At 40.7% G+C, this 24,469-nt stretch overlaps 1 long non-coding RNA gene across 1 annotated transcript in view; it reads left to right on the forward strand.

The window, feature by feature from the left end:
• Window positions 1-3,878: 3,878 nt before the first annotated feature.
• Window positions 3,879-24,469, forward strand: part of LOC102078629 (uncharacterized) — a 28,685-nt gene continuing 8,094 nt past the window's right edge. The window contains exons 1-3 of the long non-coding RNA XR_267428.4: window positions 3,879-3,963; window positions 5,572-5,600; window positions 5,899-5,984. This is a non-coding gene — a long non-coding RNA (uncharacterized LOC102078629). The remainder of the gene's footprint in view (window positions 3,964-5,571; window positions 5,601-5,898; window positions 5,985-24,469) is intronic.

Consider the following 24,469-nt stretch of genomic DNA (forward strand, 5'->3'; position numbering starts at 1 on the left):
AACTACACGTAAAATAATTACACCGTGACGCCTCTGCCTTTCTAAATGGAGGGACAGTAACTGCGTGTGTATGTAAGCGTGTAAAACCTGAAGATAGTCAGATTAACAGTATTTTGTCTCTATCTGCCATTCTGCAATTCATCTCATGTAAGCAATAACGTGGCTCACAGCGTGACGTGAAAAGAGGCACATACCTTTGACGTTGCGTGACGAACTCTGTAATCCTCGTCCACACGTAAACGCAAAAAAGGAGTTTTAAATAATCTCCGTTTTCGGTGAATCGCAACGCCGTTTACGTGTGGACGAAAAGCCCAAACGCATAGAAACAGCTGAGTTTTCAAAAATACCTGTGTAGGTGTGAACGCAGCATAAACGAGTTAGTAGTATATTTTATTACTACCTGTAATTTATTGCAGTTTACTTGTATTTGCGTAATTGTTTACTAAATGTTTGAGGTGTGAAATAAACCGCAATGGAGTTTGTAAACAAAATATGAGTGTGTGTGTTTGGAGGATGTGTTTACGGGGAAGGGGCGCGAACATTTTCCTTGTAAAAAAGGGGGGCCTGGCAAAAAAAAGTTTGGGAACCACTGCCCCAGGGCATGAAGCAGGTATGGAGGAGATCCAGGCCCCAGACATCCAGAGGCCCCAGAATACGAGGACCCAAGGAAAATGTTGTGTTTGATTCATTAGCTTACTTGCAGGCGGTTCAAGAGTTTATGCATGTGTGAGGCTTTGGCTTTTATTCACAGTAACCGTGTTTTGCCCTCACGCTGACAGATGAGGATCTCTCTTGTGTAACCTCACCCTCTGATCTGGATTAAGGGAATTATCATTCCTGTCCATGTCTCCCTGTGATACTTACGACTTCCAGTTGTTGAAAGTTGGCTTTTCATAACTTTTTTTATGTTAAAATTCAGAGGATGGAATGTGTTCTGTACAGATCCACATACATGCTTGTCTTCTTACAGCAGTAATATAACACTGAATAATTCCAACAAATCATATAATCTGATTATTTTAAATGTATTCTTTCAAAGCCCCCCCCCCGTTTAAATCTGTTTAGCATCATCATCCCTTTGAGATGGTGTCACTTGATATAAAATGGGCCAGTCTGCTACTGGGAGATCCCCTGGACCTCAGTGGGTGTGAAGGTATGAAGGCCAGCAGTATTATTTTCATAGAGCTTTTATATTCTTTGCCCTTGCAATCAAAGCACAAAGAAGGAACTTGGGAGCAACTTTTTTTTTTTTTCTCTGTGTTGGCTGCAGGCTATTCTAAATATATTTTATTGATCTATAAGGCTGAACATTTGAGTATAACTCTAAAACAGGGAGAACTGTAGCATTGCACTTGTTAACCTTGTATAAAATTTGCAAGTAAGTGTACATACCCATTTAAATTATGTCTATAGATTTAGTTCTTTACTTGCTTATAGACTCTTTGCCAGTGAGTCAGCTTAAAGAAAAAGACTAAAATTGTTTTGTTTTTTTATCACATATGTCCAAGTTATTTAATACAATCCACCACTGTGATTTTAGTCAGATGTTCCCCGGTCTCAGTGATAGAGCTGTAATAAATATAAGTCTATTAACTTTAAATAGTTACGTAGTGTTTTTCCAGTCCTACAGAGTACTCAGAGTGCCTAACGTACACACAAATTAATGCAGTGCTATTTAACACTATATACTGTACAGCAATTATGTTATTTCACATCCTCCTCATTTGCTTCAACAGAAGCATCGCTGTATAGTGTGACTTATGTGCTTATCCGCTGTTAATATAGTTTGCTCTTCATTTATAAAATGGGCCACTCTGCTCCCAGCAGCTCTGTGCATGCTTGCGATTGTTCAGATGCTGACAATGCCACCCATTTCATTTGAATATGCTCATAGCTTTCAAGCTGTTAAACACGACAGTAAACCTGATTGTTGATGCTCCGGTATGTGAAGCCAGATAATGAATATGTGAATATGACGGTACATGCCCCCGATGTCCTGCACTGCAAAACATGCAGTAAAGGTTTGCATCAATTAACCTTTATCAGTTACATTTGTAATTTCTGTGGAGGGTCGCTTAGGACAGCATGCTACAGAACTAAAGCAGTAATCGTGAAAATGTTAGCAAACATTTGCATTTTAGTTATTTAAGCTCTGAGTTATAACCATGTACATCCTTACTGATTCCATAGGAATTAAGAGGGTAAGTAGCAGAAATGTGCTGCTAATCAAATTCGCGTGATGGAGTTTGAATGTGAGTTAACACAACGCAACAATCTTCCCAGGGTGTGAACATCACAGCAAATTCACTCCAAAAACAGTGCAATGCTCAGAAACTGAAAAAGACCAATAGCTACATCTCAGGCTCTAATATTTAATATGTTAAGCAAGCCTGTAAAGTTCATGACTGTCATGGTCTGCATGGCAGACCGTGGGGAATGTGGGGAAGATAGGACCCAAACGCTGGACTCTTGAGATGAATGCAGTGTGTTTTATTCACAGTGAGTGATAATAATTCCCCGTGCGCTCCTGACCCCATGCAGTATCCATTCCCCACCGTGCTCCACGTCTCCGTTCCCTTGTACTCGTGTCTGCTGCCCCCCTGTGCTCCACTCTCTCTTCCTGAGGAAAACGACAGAGGCAGCCGTTAGCACAATCCCACTGTCGCGGCAGACTCACACTTACTATAGCTGGGAAACTGACGGGTAGTCACGCATACGATCCAGCGTTGAGGAGCTCTACAGTCCTATGTAGCTCCCCCGACGAGCCAGATCAGCTGTAGGTGTGTGTAATTTTCCTCCACAGGTGTGGCCAGGCTGACACACCCACACACAGCCACATAGATACAAGAACAAGGAAACAGGGCACAGCAGCACCAAAAACACACATGTCCACAACCTCTTACAAAAAGACTAATCAAGTATGACTTGTTTGGAAAGGTTGCTAGGAGAAAGCTTCGTCTCTCTAAAAACAACATGACAGCAGGTTTAGGTTGGTTTCTGAACAAACCACATGACTTCTGAATCAGTGTCTTTTGGAAGGTTGAGACCACAATGAAGATGTTTGGCTATACAAAGCACCAAATTTGGTAAAAAAAAAAAAAAACAGACCTAGCAAATCAGCCCAAACACCTCATACCTCAAACACCTCATCGTTGTGGAGGTGTAATCATCATCTTGTTCTGCAGCCAAACGAACTGTAGTCACGAACTTCTCTGCATAAAGTATTCTGAAGTGAATTATGGGACCATGCAAGAGGGCAGAAATCCAGCCACACCAGCAGCTCTGGAACAGAATGGCTGAAAAAGAAAAGAATTAAGGTAGCCCAAAGTCCAGACATCAACCAAGCTGAAACGCTATAGAATGGCACAAATGTCTGCAAGCATCAATGAACAGTAGGAAAAAACTCCCCAAAAAACATGTGTATGTACAATTATTGCTGCTAAAAGTTCTACGAGATACTGAATCATATGGTGTAGTCAGTTTTTCACAGGACTGCTGGTAATGTTGTCTGTCTATTATTGCATGGTGAGGTCCAGTAGTGAAGCTGGCTCATTCCACAGAGTGAACTCAATTAGCTAAACAACAAAAAATCTATGGTTGAGCGGAACTGCTGTCACTGGCGGTAATTTATTATGCGTTTTTCAATAAGGCCAATATGATAGTCATCTGTCCCTAAGTGAATTTAAAAACATCAATAACTGCAGCTTTTTACATGTAAATAATTCATATTTAGTGGTGTATGCTTTAACAGCAAAAGGCAGACTCATCTCCAGCCATTTGGACAAAAAAAAGAATTAATATTCATGTTTTTTTGTTGTTTTTTTTTCTCCAAGCCATCAGCTCATGTGATTTCTACCCACATGCTTTAACAACTTCCCACCAACTGGACATGTTTCTATCTCTATAGGAATGTTACCTGTTCCAAATCACAAAGTGGGTGGTTGATAGCCGGAGCAGAGCCAGGTAATGTTGGCGTGCTAGCAGGATGTGTTGATGATTAGCGCCTCTCCACCATGGTTTTACTACTGGATATGCCTCAGTTTAATGAACAGAAAAAATGAGCAGCAGAAAGTCGATTAAATGACTCACAATGCTGTCTACGAGTCTAGAAAATGTCCAATATTATGTTTGTCCCGAGTCTAATATATTGTCTGAAGAAGCAAAGTCTTATATACATTTATTTTTAAAATGTTATTCACAGTTCTTCAGCTACTTGTTTCATACTCTGATGTGAATGGGACGGGGCTGCAGGTGTTTCATGGGGTAAACCTGGCTTAGCTCAGACCAGGACGTCTGCCAGATCCTGCTGCATTATGACCTCCACAACTTCTGTGACAGTTGGTTCAAGTTATTGGCAATGATGCAGCACAACACAACATTTCCTGTGCAGTCGTCATAAATCACTGGTGAACAGAGGTCAAACAGAGGTTGAGAAATGCTCGATTGGAGGTCCTAGGAACTGTTGAGTAACAATAAGAGTTAATTTCAATTATTACCTTTCAGTCCTAACTGACAGAAGGCGTCCAATATGAGACGCTCCAGGATTTCTTTAAGGCCAGGTTTGAGGCTGAGTCCATCAGATTGCTGTGTGCTAAAGAGACCACAGGTGCTCATAGGCCTAACGTGATGAACTTGTTATGAGAAACTCTTTGGGGGGAGGTTTTAACATTAATTAGAAAGTGAAAGCTTGTTCTAGTACTTATAAAGAGTACACTTGTTGTTACCACAGCATCCAGTAGCTAACAGCCATTCAGTTTCAAATTGTTCAAGAGACACTCGTGTTTTTGTACTCAAATTAGCAGAAAGTAATGCCTTTTCATAAATGCACACAGCTGTCATGATACCACAGTCAGTGATGATTATTTTTAAAAACAATAACCTGTTAGCTGCATTGATTTGGGTGAACACTGTAGACACAGTATTACAAAACCTTGATTTCTTTAAAGGTTTAAAATAATCACCCAGCAGTGCCACTAATATCAGCCAGAGTTCAGCAGGCGTTTTTTTTGCTTTTTTTTGCAGACATACGTTTAGATGTGTGACATGTAAAAAATAAAATGCCAAATTCCACTTTGTTTCATCAGCTGCTGCATACTCATTTTCACACGGCCTTAACTGGGGCACTTGCATAGAACAGAGCCATCGTTAATGTTATTAGTAACCACCGTCCCTTATTTGAGCCCATGACAACATCAAGTGTCTGCTGTAAAGAAAAGAAGTGAACATTTTTAATACAGAACCACTCTTTGTGCTTCCACCAAGTAGACGAATAAATACATAAATACTGTATGGAATGGTAACAGGGTGTGCAAACCACAAAGCAAATAAGACTGATAGCAGAACCTTTAACATCAAGAGTGCATCTTATTTCAACCAGAAGAATGATGTTCATTCCTGATTCATATAGGAGACAAGGTGTTGATGCAATGATGTGATAAAAGCAGAGTACATAGCATGGTGTTCAGTGTGTTTGAGTGCACAATTACATAAAAATATAAAAGTACAGTTTTCAGTCATTGCATTCAGCTTGTGTCTGAATAATAAGTGTGCCTCATTATATTGCATGTACAGAGTTTGGATGAAGGCTCGTAGACTGGAGGGTAAGCACTTCTTCCTCTTCTTCTAATTCAAAATGAATTCAACTGTTACTTTTTTTTTTTTTTTTAAATGACAACATTTTAGAAACTGGTAAGAAAGACAAGTCACATTTGGGATATAAGTAAAATTTGCTGACATTAGCTGAAATATTATTTATTTTAAAAAACTGCTATATTTAAATGTTGTCCCTTTCAAAAAAAAAAAAAAAAAAAAAGGGTTTATTGTTAAATATTTTAGGGGTCACTGAAAGAAAATCACAGGTGTATCTAATGACATAAATGGCATCTTTGTTTCATTTAGGTGTGCCAGTAAGCACCGACAGTGAGCCAGCAGGCACAATACAGAGTTCTGGATCTGACACGTTGAAGTGGAATGCAGCCACCAGCGTAAGTGTCATTTATTGCACCTGTGTTTTTCCAGCTAGCCTGTCAGCCAGTAAAAATACCTCCCTAGATTTTGTTGGTTTCATTATGGCAAGTATGCCTGCTTTGTTCTGACAAAAGGTTCACACAATGGCCACATCCTCCTGACGAAGCTATTCATCCAAAAGGAGAATGTGCTGTTACACTGTTGTCTATGATAGAGCCAGGCGTGCAGTGGATATTTATGGTATCACTAAGTTATTATAACTTAGTTCATTTTTTCCCTCAAAAAATGAAAATAGCAAAAGTTATTCAAATCCATAAAAACGGAGAGAGGTAACAATTACATAACAATATCACTACTTCCACAGTTCTCAAAAATCTTAGAAAAATTATTTGTTAATAGACCTGATAAATATATTGAGAAGCATAATTTCCTAAGTGATAACCAAAATGGCTTTAGAGTGAAAATGTCCACTTCGATGGCAGCGATGGAACTTGTAGAAGGGATATCTACTGCAATAGATAATAAGGAATATACTGGTGGTGTTTTTATAGACTTAAAAATTTGATACAACTGATCATTCTATATTAATGAATAAACAAGAGAGATATGGTATAAGAGGGATACCATACAAGTGGACGAAAAGTTACCTGGATGACAGATATCAATATGTCGAAATCGATAATGTAAAATCTAATCAGTTGAAGGTAACTTGTGGTGTTCCTCAGGGCTCTGTGCTGGGCCCTAAATTATTATAAATGACATATGTAGTGTTTCCAAACTGTTAAAATGTGTATTGTTCGCTGATGATACCATCCTAGAACAGCTTCTGACTACAGTGGAAAAGGAGTTAAATATATTAAAAAACGTGTTTGATATAAATAAGTTGTCGTTAAATATAAACAAAACAAAATGTATTACTTTTAGCACTAGACAAATGAAAAATGTATCTAAAATCAGGGTTAATTTAATTGAAATTGAAAGAGTACATGAAAATAAATCTCTTGGAGTGATAATTGATGATTAGCTGAGCTGGAAGTCTCATATAAACCATGTGAAAACAAAAATGTCAAAAACCATTGCTACAAAACAAAGCAAGCGTGCAATACCAATCCTATGTGCAATAACCCAACTGTATATACACAACACTATTTATTACATATTACTTTTTTTAAAACCGGCTTGTATGTTTGTACATTTTATTTATATATATATAATATATATTATAGCCACCACCACCAGTTTGTCCGTCTGTATCTGGAATTCCCACAGGATCTTTGCTCAGTCATTCTCCATCACCCTTGGGGGTGTCTCCCATTTTGACCTCGGGACTTCCAGGTTATACTTGGCACAGATGTTCCTGTACACTATGCCGGCCACTTGGTTATGGCGTTCCATGTATGCCTTGCCTGCTAGCATCTTGCACCCTGCTGTTATGTGCTGGATTGTCTCTGGGGCATCTTTACACAGCCTGCACCTGGGGTCTTGCCTGGTGTGATAGACCCCAGCCTCTATGGATCTTGTACTCAGAGCTTGTTCTTGTGCTGCCATGATTAGTGCCTCTGTGCTGTCAGTCCAGCTTTGTCCAGCCACTGGTAGGATTTCTGGATATCAGCCACCTCCTCTATCTGCCGGTGGTACATACCGTGCAGGGGCCTGTCCTTCCATGATGGTTCCTCGCCTTCCTCCTCTTTCTTGGGTTTCTGCTGCCTGAGGTATTCACTGAGCACTCGGTCAGTTGGGGCCATCTTCGTGATGTATTCGTGGATGTTTCTTGTCTCATCCTGGACTGTGGTGCTGACACTCACCAGTCCCCGGCCCCCTTCCTTCCGCTTAGCGTACAGCCTCAGGGTGCTGGACTTGGGGTGAAACCCTCCATGCATGGTAAGGAGCTTTCTTGTCTTTATGTCAGTGGATTCTAGCTCCTCCTTTGGCCAGCCTATTACCCCAGCAGGGTACCTGATCACGGGCAGGGCGTAGGTGTTGATGGCCCGGATCTTGTTCTTACCGTTCAGCTGACTCCTCGGGACTTGCCTGACCCTCTGCAGGTACTTGGTGGTTGCAGCTTTCCTAGCGGCCTCTTCATGGTTCCCATTCGCTTGCGGGATCCCCAGGTACTTGTAACTGTCCTCTATATCTGCAATGTTGCCTTCTGGTAGTTCGATCCCCTCAGTTCTGACTACCTTCCCTCTCTTTGTTACCATCCGACTACACTTCTCCAGTCCGAATGACATCCCGATGTCATTGCTGTATATCCTGCTGGTGTGGATCAGTGAATCGATGTCTCGTTCACTCTTGGCATACAGCTTGATGTCATCCATGTACAGGAGGTGGCTGACAACCGCTCCGTTCCGTAGTCGGTATCCGTAGCCAGTATCCGTAGCCAGTCTTGTCAATGAGATATATATATATATATATATATCTTTTTCCCTATGTTAATACTGCCCATCTTACTCTCTTAGGACTTTGTGAGCGTTTCATGCACATCATTGAAATCTGTTTCTGAAACCTTCACTGACAATGAATATTGGGAAAACTGATCACTTTGTTGTGAGCAGCACACCAAACTTAACCACCAATATATCAGCTGCAGAAAGAAAAATAAAACACAAATTGTAAAAGCCTGTTTTTTGTGCCAGGATGTCAGCACTCCTCAGGCTTTACGGGTCGTGTGCTGGTAGATGTTAGCTAATGCTAACAACGGAGAAAAACTCCACCTACTTTGGGACATCGTTTGTGACCACCCCAACTCGAGCTCCAAACTCGAACCCCGATCGAGTCAAAAGGACTTGCAATAAAAAAAAGGAAATGATTTGTGACGTGTTATCAGTTACAATCATTAGCCTCATTGTCCTCTGACTTCCAGGACAAACTAAGAAATAAACAAAAAAACCTCTAGTTTACTTTGTCAGTGAGGAAGGGTAAAGTGTTTCCTTGATTCAACATGTAATACAACATAGGCAGTGTTGGGAAGGTTACTTTTAAAATGTATTCCATTACAGAATACTGAATACATGCCCCAAAATGTATTCCGTTACGTTACTCAATGAGAGTAACGTATTCTGAATACTTTGGATTACTTAATATATTATCATGTTGTTTACAACTACGTGAATGTACTATTGCTGTGATTTATTACTGTTACTGAAGGTCCGCGGCTCCGAACCGTAGTAAAGGGACCTCTGGCTAATACGGTGGGTTCCGTGTCGGGCTGGTAGCCGAAAACTAGCTTTACTTTGTTGTCTGGGTCAACTTTGCTTGCGGGAGACAGAGAGAGGCGTTGAAAGGCGGCTCCAACGGAACTTATTTTTTCCGGAGGAAAACATGAACACAGTGTACAGTTGAGTCTTAATAACTTACTTACAGCTGGGCTCGTCAGGCACTCTTCTTGGCTGCAGTGGTTATTATTATATTTACATGCTTCCAGCTCCCGTTTTTGCTCCGTGACAGCTGGGACTTTTCCTTTCTCTCCCTCCCTCGCTCACAGACACATAACGTGTATGGTAGTCCATTCTCCCTGCAGCACGGACTACACTGCCCATGATGCTACATTCTTTAGGGCCATGCCTGTAGCATTCTGCCTTTTAGCTTAGCACAACAACAACAACAAAAAAGCGCTCTCTCACCCAGGAAACATGCAGAGAGAGAGCGCGTCACCCTGTAACCATGGCAACCGTAACGCTGCCGCCTGGAACAACATTACGTAGCTGTCAAACAAACCCAAACAGTCCTGACCCGCGACAATATGAAACAGGGAAGTACCGCCGTGTAATCCATTTATTTCAACAAAGTAACTGTATTCTGAATACCACCTTTTTAAACGGTAACTGTAACGGAATACAGTTACTCATATTTTGTATTCTGAATACGTAACGGCGGTACATGTATTCCGTTAGTCCCCAACACTGAACATAGGTGTGACTCATTAAATCGAACTCAGGGCCCCAAAAAATGGGTTTAATCACAGTTAATTTATGATCTTAAAAACCAATTACTTTTTTACACAGGGCCAGGTAGGTTTGGAGAACTTTTGTCTCTAAATTATCCCAATTTGTTTTTATTTATCTTTGTCTAAAACTGACATTTGTTCGTTGATCTGAAACATTTAGGTGTGAGAAACATGCAACAAAAAAAATACAGTCCGTGTATACGGTGAACGGACCTGACCTTAAGAGGGAGAATTTTAGCGCCTGGCTAATATCTTAAAAACTACTTGGTGCTAACAGCTGTGTTGTCTCCTAGACCCAGGCTTTGGATACTCTGCCCATTTCCAACATAAAAGAAGAAAAGAAGGTACTAGCAGAGTGGCACGGTCATGGTAGAAATGTCTAAAAGTACTTTACCTCCCCTCCATAGCACAGCGCACTCAACAGCTGTGACACTGTCACTGGGAATAAAGCTTTGGAGTTGGGCACAAATCAGCTCATACATCCAAATGCATAAAAGTTGGTCATTCTGGCACTGAACCTCAGAAATCTTTGAATGTCTTTTCATAGTCGTTGTGGTGAATGGTTGAACGTTTCCCTGTATTGTTCTGTGTGCTAACCTTCCACCTCCACCATGCAGGTGTAGCTCTGCTCCAGCACTCCAAGCACAGAGATAAAAGCCCTCTTCAGTTAAACCTGTCACTCGATTCCCTCAGTCCTCCCTCCATAACACAACAGCAGCAGAGGTACATTTAAAACCTCTTTGCTCAGAACTTTGACTCCCATGGGCACATAGCACATTTCCACTCTTTGCTTTTTTTGTCTGTTTAGTTGATATAGAACTAAATGATACCTCATTCATTAGTGCAGTGCTTGAAGACGGGAGTCTGTAAGTCTTTTTGTTGGTTATTCAAACACCTGAGAGGAAAACTTATTTGATTTGATTTGTTTGGATGTTTCCAAACTCCTGGACTTTTTGTATTAAAATCTGAGAGTCAGTGAATCCCCTCAGTATCTCAAACAATAAATTCTGAGGTTTATTCATTCAATTCTTTTTGCAGTTTTTTATTTAAACTCCCATCACCATCCAGCTTAGATTTATTTCTTATGTTTATTTATTCAGGTTACATATTAAGTTTGGAGTGAAATTCTGTGACTTTAGAGAGTAACTGGTAATATTTTGTAATATCTTCCAAGCTTCTCTTGAAGCCCAGTTGTGTATTATTATGTATTTTTACCAAGTTCTCCCACAAAAACAAATAATGTAAGTTTGAATATTTTATACGCTGGGCTTCTAGAAGTGATTGCCCACAACATTCATGCAAGAACTTTTAAAGTTTAAGGTCTGAACTTGATTAAATTTATAACCATGGATCACCAATTCTTGTGGTTGATTTAATTGAAAACAAAATAAAAAAAATGTCCTCAAAATTGTACACTATAATTTAAATGTAAAGGTTTCGGGGCCTACTATTGTGCAAGGATCTTTTCATTGTAGAACTGTGAGATTTATTTTGTTAATGTTTTCCAGAGAAATAACGATTTATTTTTTTTTTCATCACTGAATCCACTTTTGTCCAGACTGAAAAATCTCCGCTTTTTGCTCGGTGTGTCATTTCATTAAAATTTCAGCTACAGCAATAAAACCATCAGCTTAATATTATAAGATAAGATAAGATAAGATAACCTTTATTAGTCCCACATGTGGGAAATTTGTTTTGTCACAGCAGGAAGTGGACAGTGCAAAAGTTATGAAGCAAAAATTAGAATAAAATAAAATAAGAATAAATACAGTACACAACTGTACAGAATAGAATAAAATAAAATACTATATACAGTAGAATAAAATAGAATAAAATATACAATAAGATAAAAATAGAATACAAATGCTATATACAACTGAGTAAAAAATACAACGATGCCAGGAAGATTATTGCACATTAGTGTTATCGCACATGTGTGGGTTTGTGTGTTTGATCAGTTAAAGTCTTTGTTGTGGAGTCTTGCCCCTCCTTGTGTTCCTACCAAAACCATCTGTCAGGACATGGAGATGGGACCTCTGGGAGTAATCCATGGTGTCTGGCAGTGGATCTTATGGATTCTGTACGTTGGGGCAAAAATATCTTTCAGTGAGGCTCATGGGCATATTGGGAAGTAGTGAGGCTAGAGGCTGGAGCCACGCCTTAAGCTCTTTGTCACACTCTTTTGAGCAATGTTTTCCACTTTATAGAGTACATAGTTATGCTGAAGGGATGATCCTTCTGCATCTTTCTGTGTGCATGTACAGGTATGTGGTTAGATTAGTTGGTGATTTTAAATTGACGTAACTTGTGAGCGTGAAAGCTTGTCTGTCTCTGTGTTAGCTCTGTGGCAGGTTGGCGACCTGCCTATCTGCACCCCCACCCTCTGGAGCCTGAACTGGATTAGTCCAAGAAAACAGGCGAAATGATGGATATTGTTGGGAAATCAGTTTTACCCCGGTTCCACATACAGGACAAAAAACACAATCTTATAGTCAAATCTCTTAGTTCCTACACACACTCACACTTTTCCCCAAACACACACTTTTAGACGCGAATTCTTTTTGTTACTGTAATTGACTCCCGTACTTCAAACGAGACGCCGACTCTAACGGCGCTTTCACACACACTACGCAGTCTACACACACTGCAGTCAGGTTATCAACCGCGACTAGGATCCAACACCTAGATTTAGTTATTTAAGGCGTCCCCGGTGCCTAGGTAACCAGCCTGGATCTCCTGCCCTCACAGGTCCTACCCCCGCGTCCGAGAATAGGTGGGGCAACCAAGCCCGGAACACACACAGCACTGAGCTGGTGACGAGGCCTTTCAGCCCCGCTTTCTAACTAATAGTAACACATGTTTCCTGCTTTAACGCATGGAGGACGGATCACACACCGCCACTTTTTCCTAATAACTAAAACGGATGAAACACCGATTCTACTAATCTGTAACAAGCATCTCCTGCTTTAACGCACGGAGATTTTCTTACGGGGCGCTAAACATCAACTTGGAGTTCTTAACAAAAGTCTCTTGCTTTAGTCGCACTGGGCGGCACGCTAAACATCAACTTGGAGTTCTTAACAAAAGTCTCTTGCTTTAGTCGTGCCGGGACGGACCTAGCCGCCCCTTTATACTACTGAGTGAATTTACACTGAGATACGCTCAACTTAGCGAACAGATAATTTAGGCTTTAAACAATATGCACGGTTCGAAAATAAACAGGTCGTGCTTACCTTTTAATCATGTGAGCTAGCTCTCTGTTTGCCTCGTTTCACGATCTCAGCTCTGCCAATTCCTCTCTGGGCCTCGAGCGAATTCCGGGTTTCGGCACCAAAACTGTTGGGAAATCAGTTTTACCCCGGTTCTTTATTATTCCTCGGCCCTTCAGAGATGCACCGGACCCAGTAGTCATTTTTACAAAATCTTTATTCATCTTCATTCATCTTCATTTAAGCATGCACTTCTAGAAGGGAAGACGAGGCCGGTGTCCCTCTGAAACAATCTTCCCCTCTTTGTTAGTTCCAGGCAGCTTTATAGGAGCGACCCCATCATAAAACCCCCACAATGTGCTGCAAACTCTGTGTCTGTGTCTATGTGCACGAGCACGTGAGTGCCTGTGTGTGCGCATACCCGTATGTCTATGTGAGTGCACATGAATGACTGTGTACGCGTACCTGTGTATATGTCTGTGCACGTGAGTGAATGTCCATGTCAGTGTGAGTAAATGTGCATGTAGGTGTGGGTGCGTCATAACAGTCAAAGCACTGTTTGTGTGTGTCTCTGTATACGTGACTTCCTGGGGGTCATAAAAGTAATCTCCTCACCCAGGTTAAACCACATTCCTCTACACAACATAGAAAACAGAGTTAACATATTACAAACACTGAGACCCCCACTCTGCATCCACTGGGCCATTGGCCTCTTGTTGTCTTACATTTACAGATAAGGTGGAGAGTCTCCTGCAAGCCTACTTCTAAGTTATGGCAATTTTGAGTTTTTATTAAAGGTACAAGCATCAGCATCAGCAACCCCCAACTGTAGCTTCCTGTCTCCTTTTATGACAGCAGACCCTCAGTGTCAATAAATTCCTTTCCCTCTAAACAATTACACACTCTTAGGCCTACAGCTAAGCCAAACTAAAACACAGACCAATCCTTCCTTATTACTGTGATCTAAACAAATTTAACACATTACATTCTAATAATTATTTTCTTGTACTCACAATATCCATGAAACTTTGATAATACCTCAAGAAGCTACATGAACAGGTCTTTATTTATGATCAGATACCTGCCAAACTAATGCCATTCCCATCAGCTCTAGCTGTACCTGTTTGATAGATATGTACTTAGAGGATGGACATCCAATCTATCCAGAAATGTCATGTTTTCTTTGTGTTGACTGAACAACAGTAACACTTTAATAAACAGTGCATATATTTGAATGTTTCCAGGCTCGTTTAATGTTTCAGTGGTAATCAGCTCGTCTCTGTTCCCTTTGTAATGCCTGCCAAACACCAGTGTTGCATCTTTAAATGCCAGATAAGTCAGAAAACAGATGGTTGGAGCGCTCAATGGAAAAAACAGATTTTCTGCTCCAGTGTTGAACATTTACAGTTGAGCTGAAGCAGAGGGCAGATTGTGGAGTACCACAATGGAGTACCAAGGAAAGAAATGCAAGTTATGATTTCCTCAATGAGAGGGTAATTACATTCACAATACGTTAATACAAGGCAATTAGAGACAGAAATGCATGTTGGTTTATGTATTATTTATCATAAACTAAACCTCCAGTCATGCATCTTTTCCACATCGTCACTGACATTAGTGATTAAAGTTTTTTTTGGTTTTTTTTCAAGCCTCTTATTTTCAATCAAACTCCCAAACTCTAACAGCCACCCTCATGGAGTGTCTCCTGCAACAGCATACTGTTCTCTTTCCATCTGTCCTATTTTCGTATTCAGCCTGGATCACAGGAGCAGCAGCCTAAACAGAGAAGCCCTGACCCCCTCTCCTGAGACACCTCCTCCGACTCATGTGGGGTAGCCACCCTTTGGAGAAAGCTCATTTCTTGTGTCCGTGAGCTCGGTCTTTCAGTCATTACCCAAAACTCGTAACCAGTAGCGGTTTTAGATACGGGCGACATGGGCGGTTGCCTGGGGCGGCATCGTGGTGGGGGGCGGCATCACGGGCATCGGCAAAAAAAAAAAAAAAGAAGAAATTGCTCGTACTCATGCTCCCCCGACATCAGCCAGCGCATATTGGGAATGTCATAGGCACCGATCGGTTTTCTATCGCCCATTTGCTGGGAGTAAGGGCGCCCTCCGTTTGCGAGGTGTGCCTGCTGCTTGCGGCACAGGGAGGAGAGGGCGGGGTGGCGGGGGATTCTCTGGCTGGCTGGAGCAGCTTCTAATAACCAACTCGCAAAATAAAACAAAATAAAAACAAAACAACAAACACGAAAACACCAGACATTATGATACAGACTTATAATTTGCACCGATGTTTTTTCGAAATTCTATACACGAAAAGTGAGCGAGAGCCCTCGGTGCGCCTGCGCGCTGCTGAAGTCAAAGTAAACTTTATTGTCATCTCCGCTACATACAGTCCAGTATATATAGAGATGAGAGGACGAGGCTCCAGTTACAGCAGTGCAAGTAAACGAACAATAAATATAAGAAGAGTAAGAAAATAAATATACACTTTAGGACTCGGGGTAAAGGGATCAATAACAATTTATAATTTACAGTTTGATGATTTAAAGTCTCACACACAACCTGTCGAAAGGGGAGGGGCCGGCTGCTTCCAAATAGAGCACATTTCATTCATAATGTTGTAAATCCAAGCCCATTATGTATTCATGATTTGAATCCTGGATTGTGTGAAATCCCAGAAATAAACCCCAGACAAAGTTAATCTGTGAACTAAGGTGTAGGTCTATTAGGATATGATTCTCGGGTTGGGGGATGGGTGTTCATACTGGAGTGCAAAATTAAAACCAATGGAAGATGGACAAGAAAAGTTCAAAGCCATCAGGTGCTCAGTTTAGAAAAAATAGAAAAGAAGAGGAGGAGAAACGAGCAAAAGATACAGGTAAGCAGATGTGTGATTGGATAATGGCAGGTCATCCTGAAACAATCAGAATCAGAATACTTTATTAATCCCTAAGGAAATAATGTGGGTTACAGTTGCTCCAAGAAGAAATGGTAAAAATAGTAACAGTAACAGACTAAACTCCAAACAATACATTATGTTACAGATTTTAATATTAATTAGTCATTGTCAATTGTTGATTTGTCCTGTTCTCATTGTATGACGAATTATGATGGCTGTTTGGTAGCCGTTTGCATACTATGCATACTCTCTCTTCATATGTGTGTGTGTGTTTCTCTGGTGAAATTCAGTATACAGTTTTATGTTAATGTACAATCCTTAATATGTTTTATGTGTATGTGTGTGTGTGTGTGTGGGGGGGGGCGCCAGAGGGAGTGTTCGCCCAGGGCACCAAACAGGCTTGAACCGCCACTGCTCGTAACCACTGGTAAATTAACAGCTTTGCTTTTATGCTCAGCTCTCTCTTTGCCACAGCTCTCTCTTCATCACAACAGATGCATCTGTATCACTGCAGATGCTGCACCAATCTGTCCAACTATCTCCTGAGCCTGAGATACTTCAGCTTGTCCCTGACCCGGAGTTTTCACCCTTTTCCTGCTGAGAACTGTGGTCTCAGATTTGGGGGTGCTAATTCTCCTTCCTGCCACTTAATGCCTCTTCTTTGCTGTGTCGCTCAGTTGGTTTGCATTTCTGTCATGGACCCCTGATAAGTTTTTCTTTTATGGACACGTCTTTGTCTTTATTCACATTTTCCTATATTTGATCCACTAAAGACAAAACTTGCCTTATAGCAACATGTGAAATCTGTAGTCTTCAGACAGTGTTGATCTAATTCATGTTAAGATTGTGCCTAAAACTTCCCTTGTAGTTATTCTTGCAATTTTAACCACGGACTGTAACAGCATTATAAGTCTGTTTGGCAGTCAAGAACTATCAAAGTACCTTTGGGCAAACAGTCAGGCTCCATAGAGAGAGAAGGCGTATTGATGTTTGCAGTTCTCAGAGGTGAATATTTGTTTTTTGGGGAAATCTCAGCAATGTTGTATGGATTGCATATAAATAAAACATCTTCATTTTTAATCTTTCGGGTTCTGGAAAGCCTTTCAGGTTGTGTTCATCAGTGACCTAGTCACACCCATATTGCCTTGTCATTGGGAGTAATTTCCACTTAGTCACATGGTGGGGCTTTTGAGTGCTATATTTTGTGGGCATCCCACTCTTAAGCCACAGCAACCCTTGTACAGCTAGCAAGAGAATCCAAAAGAAAAACCTTCAGACTTTGCTGGCACAAATTTAAAGTCATGGAATCAGTTTTTAGTATCTAACGCTTGTGTTTATGTTCAGATGTCTTTAGGCTATACAGGCTCAGAACATCTAGTTTATTCTCCTTGCTTGTGGAAGAATGGAGGTGCAGCTGGTGTCTTCACACCTTGTTAGTTTAGAGCACTCATTTTACACCCTGCAGCAATTTCACCTTTGGCCCACAGTTTCACCACAGCCAGAGGGCATCAGTCTCCATTAAACCGATGAAACCTCTGTCTCTCTATTCACGTTGCATCATGTGTGAAGGAAGCAAGTTTTACTTCGCTGACTGTTTTTTTTTTTTTTTTTTTTAATAATCCTCAAATAAATTTAAAATTGAGAAATAAAGTTAATATTGTTTTCCGGCATAATGACTCAGGCCACGAGCTTGTTGAGAGGATGGATTCTCATTAGCCAACAGTGCACCTTTGTTTACACTAAGTATTAATTCACACTGTTCCACAGCCTAATGCTGAATGCTTATTTTTTTCTCCATATTAAAAAAAATGCTGAGCAAAGAAAAAAAATGCTGAGTAATAAAGGTAGTGGCTGCTCCTGTTCTGCAGATTACTGTGAACTTATAGACAGATTTCTTGTTTAAACACAGATGGCACGGACATATTCACAGGGCAGAAACTGTGAGAGCCAGCTGGAGAAATGGGTTAAAATAAGATAATAAGACAGGATTGTAAATGATTTGTTTAGTTATAGAATTTATTGTTACAATAAGTGATGATGTAAAAAAAAAAAAAGATGTTTAGTTTCACACTTCCTGCAGGAGCTTTTATTTGGAAGATCTACAGGAAGTTGTGCGTTGACATGTTGCACCAGTAACTGGAAGAAAAAAGAAAAAAGCCGGCGCTGTCTTGATTAGCAGCAGAAAACATTAGCAGCTTCGATTACAGAAGCAAAGCTTCGTAAAAGTTGTTAAAAAAATTTTCAGACGTTATCGGCCAACATCTCAATAGTGAGATGAATGTTAGGCAGATCTGCTGAAGTCAGCAGAAGTGGCGGCTAAATGAATGGTGTTCCACGTGTCTCGGTAAGCTAACTAACTCACCCTCTACGTTCAGTGATAGCAACAAGAGTAATTACATATTGCACTCATGTTACTTTTCATGATGCTAATCATAGCAATTGACGCATAAAATGCTTTTTTCTGCTGTATCTGTCACATCAATGAGCAGTGTTAGTGTTAGGAGCAAACATACACAATTTGATAACTTTTTGTGCAGAATTTAGTTGTAATATATGAAACTTTAAGCTTTAACATTTATATTTCAGTTTGTCTAATGATTGTGCTACGTGTATGTTTATCGCAGCTATGTCGGTTAGGCTGAAGAAGTCCTAACAACACTTACAATTTAATCAGTTAACTGCCGAGTACCACACATTTTCATGATGTTATATAATTGCCAATTGCAGTCATTGTTTAATTGTTGAATTTATGATTCCCTTGAATGCTCTAAAACAGAATGTACAGTTGAACTCTATTATTTGAAAATGAAATGACAAATCAGAGACTATTAACCTGTTTCTAAATACCAGTGAGGTCTTGTATTGAGCTATGAGCTCCATGGTGAAATTCCAGTGATTCCATTGGATGGCAAGCCTCCCAGTGTGATCTCCAGGATCCAGATCTGCACAACCAGTCAGACGGCGAATGATTTATCTGGTTTCTGGTAGGATTCCACCAGTAATCCCGACTGACAGCAGTGGACAGACAAAAAGAGCGAACTCCAGACTGTGAATACACCCGGTGTGAAACTGCTCCAGACTGTAAATCTCTAGACTTTGATTCTTATATATTTTTGCACTGCAGGGCCTGAGTTTCTGACTGACAGATCATTACAGATCATTCCATCATCTGATCTGTTCTGACCTGACTGACCATCGACTTTGTATAACTCTGAGGAACAAACTGAAAGATGAGGTTGCAACATAACCGGATACCTTTTAAAGGGACAATTCAAATAATTATCATTTGCACTCATATCCAGACCCTCCTCCAACCTAGAGTGAGGTGCTCTTACCCATTGCATTGGTAACCATTCACAAAGCTGCAATGAATGTGGAGTTTGCATTTGTTTCTCACTGACTTACATTAAATTGTCATTTCTGGGTGAGATTTGTGTTTTTTATTCCCATACTAAAATAACTTTACTGATCATGACATTATGGGGGCTGCCACTTTACGTATAGTCCTTAAATGTCTTAATGAAACTGCCTCTTGTCTTTGTCCTCTTATTTGACAATATTAGGAGTGTGGTAGTAGCATTTGTTCAGCTATTGATAACTGTGTGTCAAACCATTATTAGGCCACATTCAATGATGATGGTCATAATGGTCATGGACATAATGGTTAGTGTAACTGTTCTGTTTTAATTAGGACTGTATCAATAGTCATGGGAAAAAGACAGTATAGCCTTACACATGACGACTATAAAACAAATGGCATTCCCATTAACCCTACATATGCTACCTGCACATGTGACTCAGTGAATGTTAGCGTGCTAGCCCATGACACTATGAAGCTCAAACTTGCCTTTTTCTGCCCTTGCTGTGTGAATGACGCTGCCTGTGTCCTAGAAACTTTTCCCACCCTTTGTCTTTGTTCTCCTGTAGAGCTGTTCTCCTTTTCTCTCGTAATCTTCAGTTGCTCTGTCTGTCCTTTTTTTACTTCCTCTTTCTTCCAACCAGTGTCTGCTATCTCTCGCCCCGATCTCTCCTTTTCTCTCTCTCCCCCCTGACTTCAGATGAGTTTATTTCCTCGCCAAGAGATTCGCCACCCACCCACAGTTCTCTCTGATTGAACTCGGAAGCCTCAAAACTTCTGTGTTATGATTCATTTTTTTCTGACCTGAGCAAGGGGCGTGCTCCCCACCATTACATCACTATATTGGGGGAACAAGACGACGCCATCATGGCGGAAGAGAGATTAGATGGTGAACGTAATCATCCTAATGCCCCCCAGCATTGAGAAGAAAGTATCAAACAGGATCAGGGTAATGGAGTGGAAGGCTGATTGAGATTTCAGTAAATTAATTAGGCCCCGGGAGAGGGCTGGGTTAAGGAGGTGTGCTGGATTGCAGAGTTTCATGAGAGACAGATGGATGGGTGGGAAGCAGAGGTTGAGGATTGGGTCGGTGTATGAACAGGAAAGAATGAAAGAAGAAAAAGACCAGCAGAGGAGTGTCTGCGTATAGATGAGTGTGACAGAGTGTGCAGGCTGAGGGTGGATGTGGCTGCAAAGTAGAGACGACGATGAGAGGATGAATGAAGGGTGCATGCATGCAAAAAATGCAGCATGGGATTGCAAGGGCAAGCTGACATGATTAGTTTTATTTAACAAAGCTAGGGCAACACAAATGTAAAAGAGAAGGAAGAGACATACACTGTAAAATTGAATTTCTGCTTTTACACACACACACACAGATAGAGATGGACAAGGGAGCATTAAGTTCAAACCCCAGAGCTTCTGGTCTCTGTGTAAATGTTAAGATCTCACTCACCATAATGACCCTTGAATCACCAAGAATTCAGCCAGAGCATGAGGTACATCCTGCTGACTCCATTATCCATGAGACCGTTAGCTCACGGCACTGGCACTACAAAGACTCGAGGCCCAAAGGTGCTGCAGTCACAAGATTAAAATCTCATCATAAAGGTGTCCTTGAGAAGAGGCGGGATGGTTCATCCCCAAGCTGACGGTTGCACAAACCCATCACCAGTATTGGAGAAGTGTTAGAGTTAGCATCAAGTTAGTTTTTATAATGACATGATTGGGGAACATATAAAAGTAATGGAGACTTATGCATGAATGTAGGATACTCTGGCTCCAATTTGTCCAGCTGTTCACTCGGGACAATGCCTGGGATTTCACTATGAAATACATTTTCAAAATAAAAGACCAGATGGAGACTAAAGTCTCCACTGAACACTGAAAACACCACGTGTTGAAGGAGGGAACAAAATTGTCATGCACCTGGATATTTGATATTACACCTGGAGCCTCCATGATCAGCTGCTCTCTTATTCACACGGGGTTGCCACAACAGATAACTCCACATATTTCCTTTGTTAGATTTTTTTATGCAGTCCTTGATAAGGCACTCGAGGATTTGTCTTCTCCCAGTCTCAAACTGGGGACCTTCCACATGTTAGGGAAATGTCCAAACCATTCAGCCAACTGCCGCTGCATGTTTGCTCTAGGCCTTTTTCAGAGGCAATACTGGTCGTGCTTCCTTAGAGAGGAGTAAGGGATTATTGTAACCAGATGTGAATCTGGAAAATCACCATGAGATGAATGTTTCAGGGTGTAGTAAGCCACCTCGCTTTTAGAATGCTGCATGGAAAGTCATCCTTGAGTTGCATGAAATTTCAAATGGAGGAAATCAGATTGATACATGGCTGAAGCAGCTGCCAAAACACTAAACAATGAAGCACACACACACACAAAGTGTCTATATTTCTTGCTCAATACAAAATTACACCTATACTTTATTATTAGTAAACAGTGTTTGCCACAAGATCCAAAGATGTCACAAGATGTCAAGAAAAACATTTTTACTTGCAAACTTACTAATATAAAACTTAGCTGCACTGGCCACAAAAACTCAAACTATCAGATATCTTTGACGTGCATCCTTCTCTGGAGGCACTTCAAATGACAGCTCAGATCTAACCTACTCGTCAGAGGCTTCTTCCACTGAGTCAGCTTAGAGCCATTGCTCACTTCTTAGAAAAATAACACTGATATGTTGTTTTGTGATAGTTCTCGTGCAAAGACACTAAACAAAAGCAGGACTTTGTCAATGTCAAATTATAACTTGCTCTCTAAGACGCTGTATAAAATGGATCATATTAGCACTGGGAGGACCAAAGGGAACTCTATCAGTGATTTAAAAAAAAACTGAGCGAATTAAAAAAAAACAAGACTTAAATAAACAAAAGTCCAAAGGTTTCCTAGTAATAATCTAAGAGAATGAGCAGCAAACTCAAAACCACTTCTCATGAAGGGGAAAGAAGCTGAACTTTTGGGGTGGTCTAAAACATGCCAGCATTTCACAGTGGGTGATAAAAAAATGCAATCCACCGTGACTGAAGTCAAACACGACTCAAAGCTTTAGGAGAACTACTTGAACACCAAGGGGTCCTTGCTCTCTTGAACTTGTCTCCACAGTCATCTGACCTCAGCTTCTTTCAGGAGGATACAGTTTGTAGGCTGAGATGAGTGAGGTATTACAAATATCACAAGAAGCTCACTGTAACATTTTTAGCTCTGAAAAATGCTGGTCAGTTTAACAATACCCTCTGTGTGCCATTTGTTTTACTGACGGCAGTAAGGCTGGCACTGATGCTACATGTTTGGGCAAAAGCTGAGAACTTGACCCGAACCTTTTTTTGGGCTGGATTTCATTTGTGCCCTCGCTCTCTGCCCACTGCACCAAAAGGCAAAAACAAGAGTTTATAAAACAACAAAAAAACATGTTTTTATTAGAATTCTCATTACAGACTTCTATTTATAATAATCATAGATTATTAATATTATTACAAGCTAAGTTCCTCATGAATTTATGAATTTACACTGCACTCTAATAACACTTTGTTTGCTTAATTTTAAAGAGCTTTGGCTAAGAAATAAAAACAGTTCTTCCAAGCTCAGTGCAAACTTTGCAGTCACTTTAGTACAATGGCACTTTCCCAAAGAGAGACTTAGAGAAAGCTACTATGGGGTTATCAGAGCTTTCAGACAGTGAAGGCCGTCCAACTTCTTCATCAAAGACTCCGTGTTTATTATTATTCAACAAACTGTCTTCAGGTTTATTAGTGGACCAAAAAAAATGTGGATTCACCACCAAAAACAGAGAAGAGAGAAAAGTTGCTTCAACTATCTCTTTTCAGTAAAAAAATAGGAAAGTTGGGTTGTTTTTGTTGTAATAGCTAATCTGTCGTAAGCAAAGTTTGACAAAAAGGCTTTTGAACGTACGTTTTTTAAAGATGTATTCTGTGACAGGGTATTCTACAAGGATCTCAAGACCGGATCCTTCTGCGTTAGAAAAGTGAAAATGGCTGCAGCCATCAGCTTCTGCTCTAAAGAACAACATCCACACAGAGAAGAAAACACTACTGGTCATAGCAACCCCTCTAGTATTCAGCCAAAAGCATGGTGTTAAATCTAACGCATATTAGCATTGCATGAGCATATTTGCATATGGCAGGGTTGTCGTGGCAAATTTGCCACCAGACAGAATATAGGGAATGATATTACAGTTGCATATGCTCACAGCAACGGCTGTGCATGTCTCTTCTGAATATGTTTTTCCAGACTGCAGCCTAAAAAAATGTACATTGTCATCTTTAGATATGCTTCACAGGGTTTTTTTTTATACAGACACGGGAGCACACTCTTCCCGGGGCCCTACAAACTGAACTTAGTGATTCTATCATATTTGACTCTTACTTGGAGGTGTGCCATAAAGAATAAAACCCAATCCGACACTTTTTACAACTCTTGCCATGTCATCTTTCACTTGTACTTTGGATATTTGCACAATCCCTCTAAACTATTCCTGTCCTTGAGCTTTCAGTGTTTGATTCTGATCACACGCACCAGATAGTTGGAGATTATTACTGTAAAACACAGACCGCTGTGGACAAGGATACATCAAGCACAGCAATGTAAAAATGGCTAAAAAAGGGCAAAAAACAAGGATTGCCAGATGAATACTGCACAATGTTCATTGTTAACACTACTTTCACTCACTGGGCCCATGTCCTCATTTTAGGTTTGACAGCGTTTTAGTAGATAAAGGTGAATGGCTTGGACATGAGTTGAGCTGTGGTTTGGGGAAGGCCTTGAAGGGGACTGATGGCGGCTCCCAGGCCTGGCAGATCCGTGTGTTCTAAACAGAAGCGAAGAAGTTACAGAACTGAAAAGGGGAGGGAGGGTGGGGCACGTAAACGAGAATGAAGAGCTTGTAGAACTGGGGGAACATATGTAGATGAGAACCGGAAGGAGCGTGTTTGGAGGCGTGGTCCTACTCCGATACTTAATCTCCGAATAAGAGTCTTGACATATGTAGAAAGAGTCGAGGTTTCCAGCACAACTTCCCTTTCTTCTAACATGCACACAGAAAAG

The sequence above is a fragment of the Oreochromis niloticus genome, linkage group LG2, assembly GCF_001858045.2.
Source record: "Oreochromis niloticus isolate F11D_XX linkage group LG2, O_niloticus_UMD_NMBU, whole genome shotgun sequence".
NCBI classification, from domain to species: Eukaryota; Metazoa; Chordata; class Actinopteri; order Cichliformes; family Cichlidae; genus Oreochromis; species Oreochromis niloticus.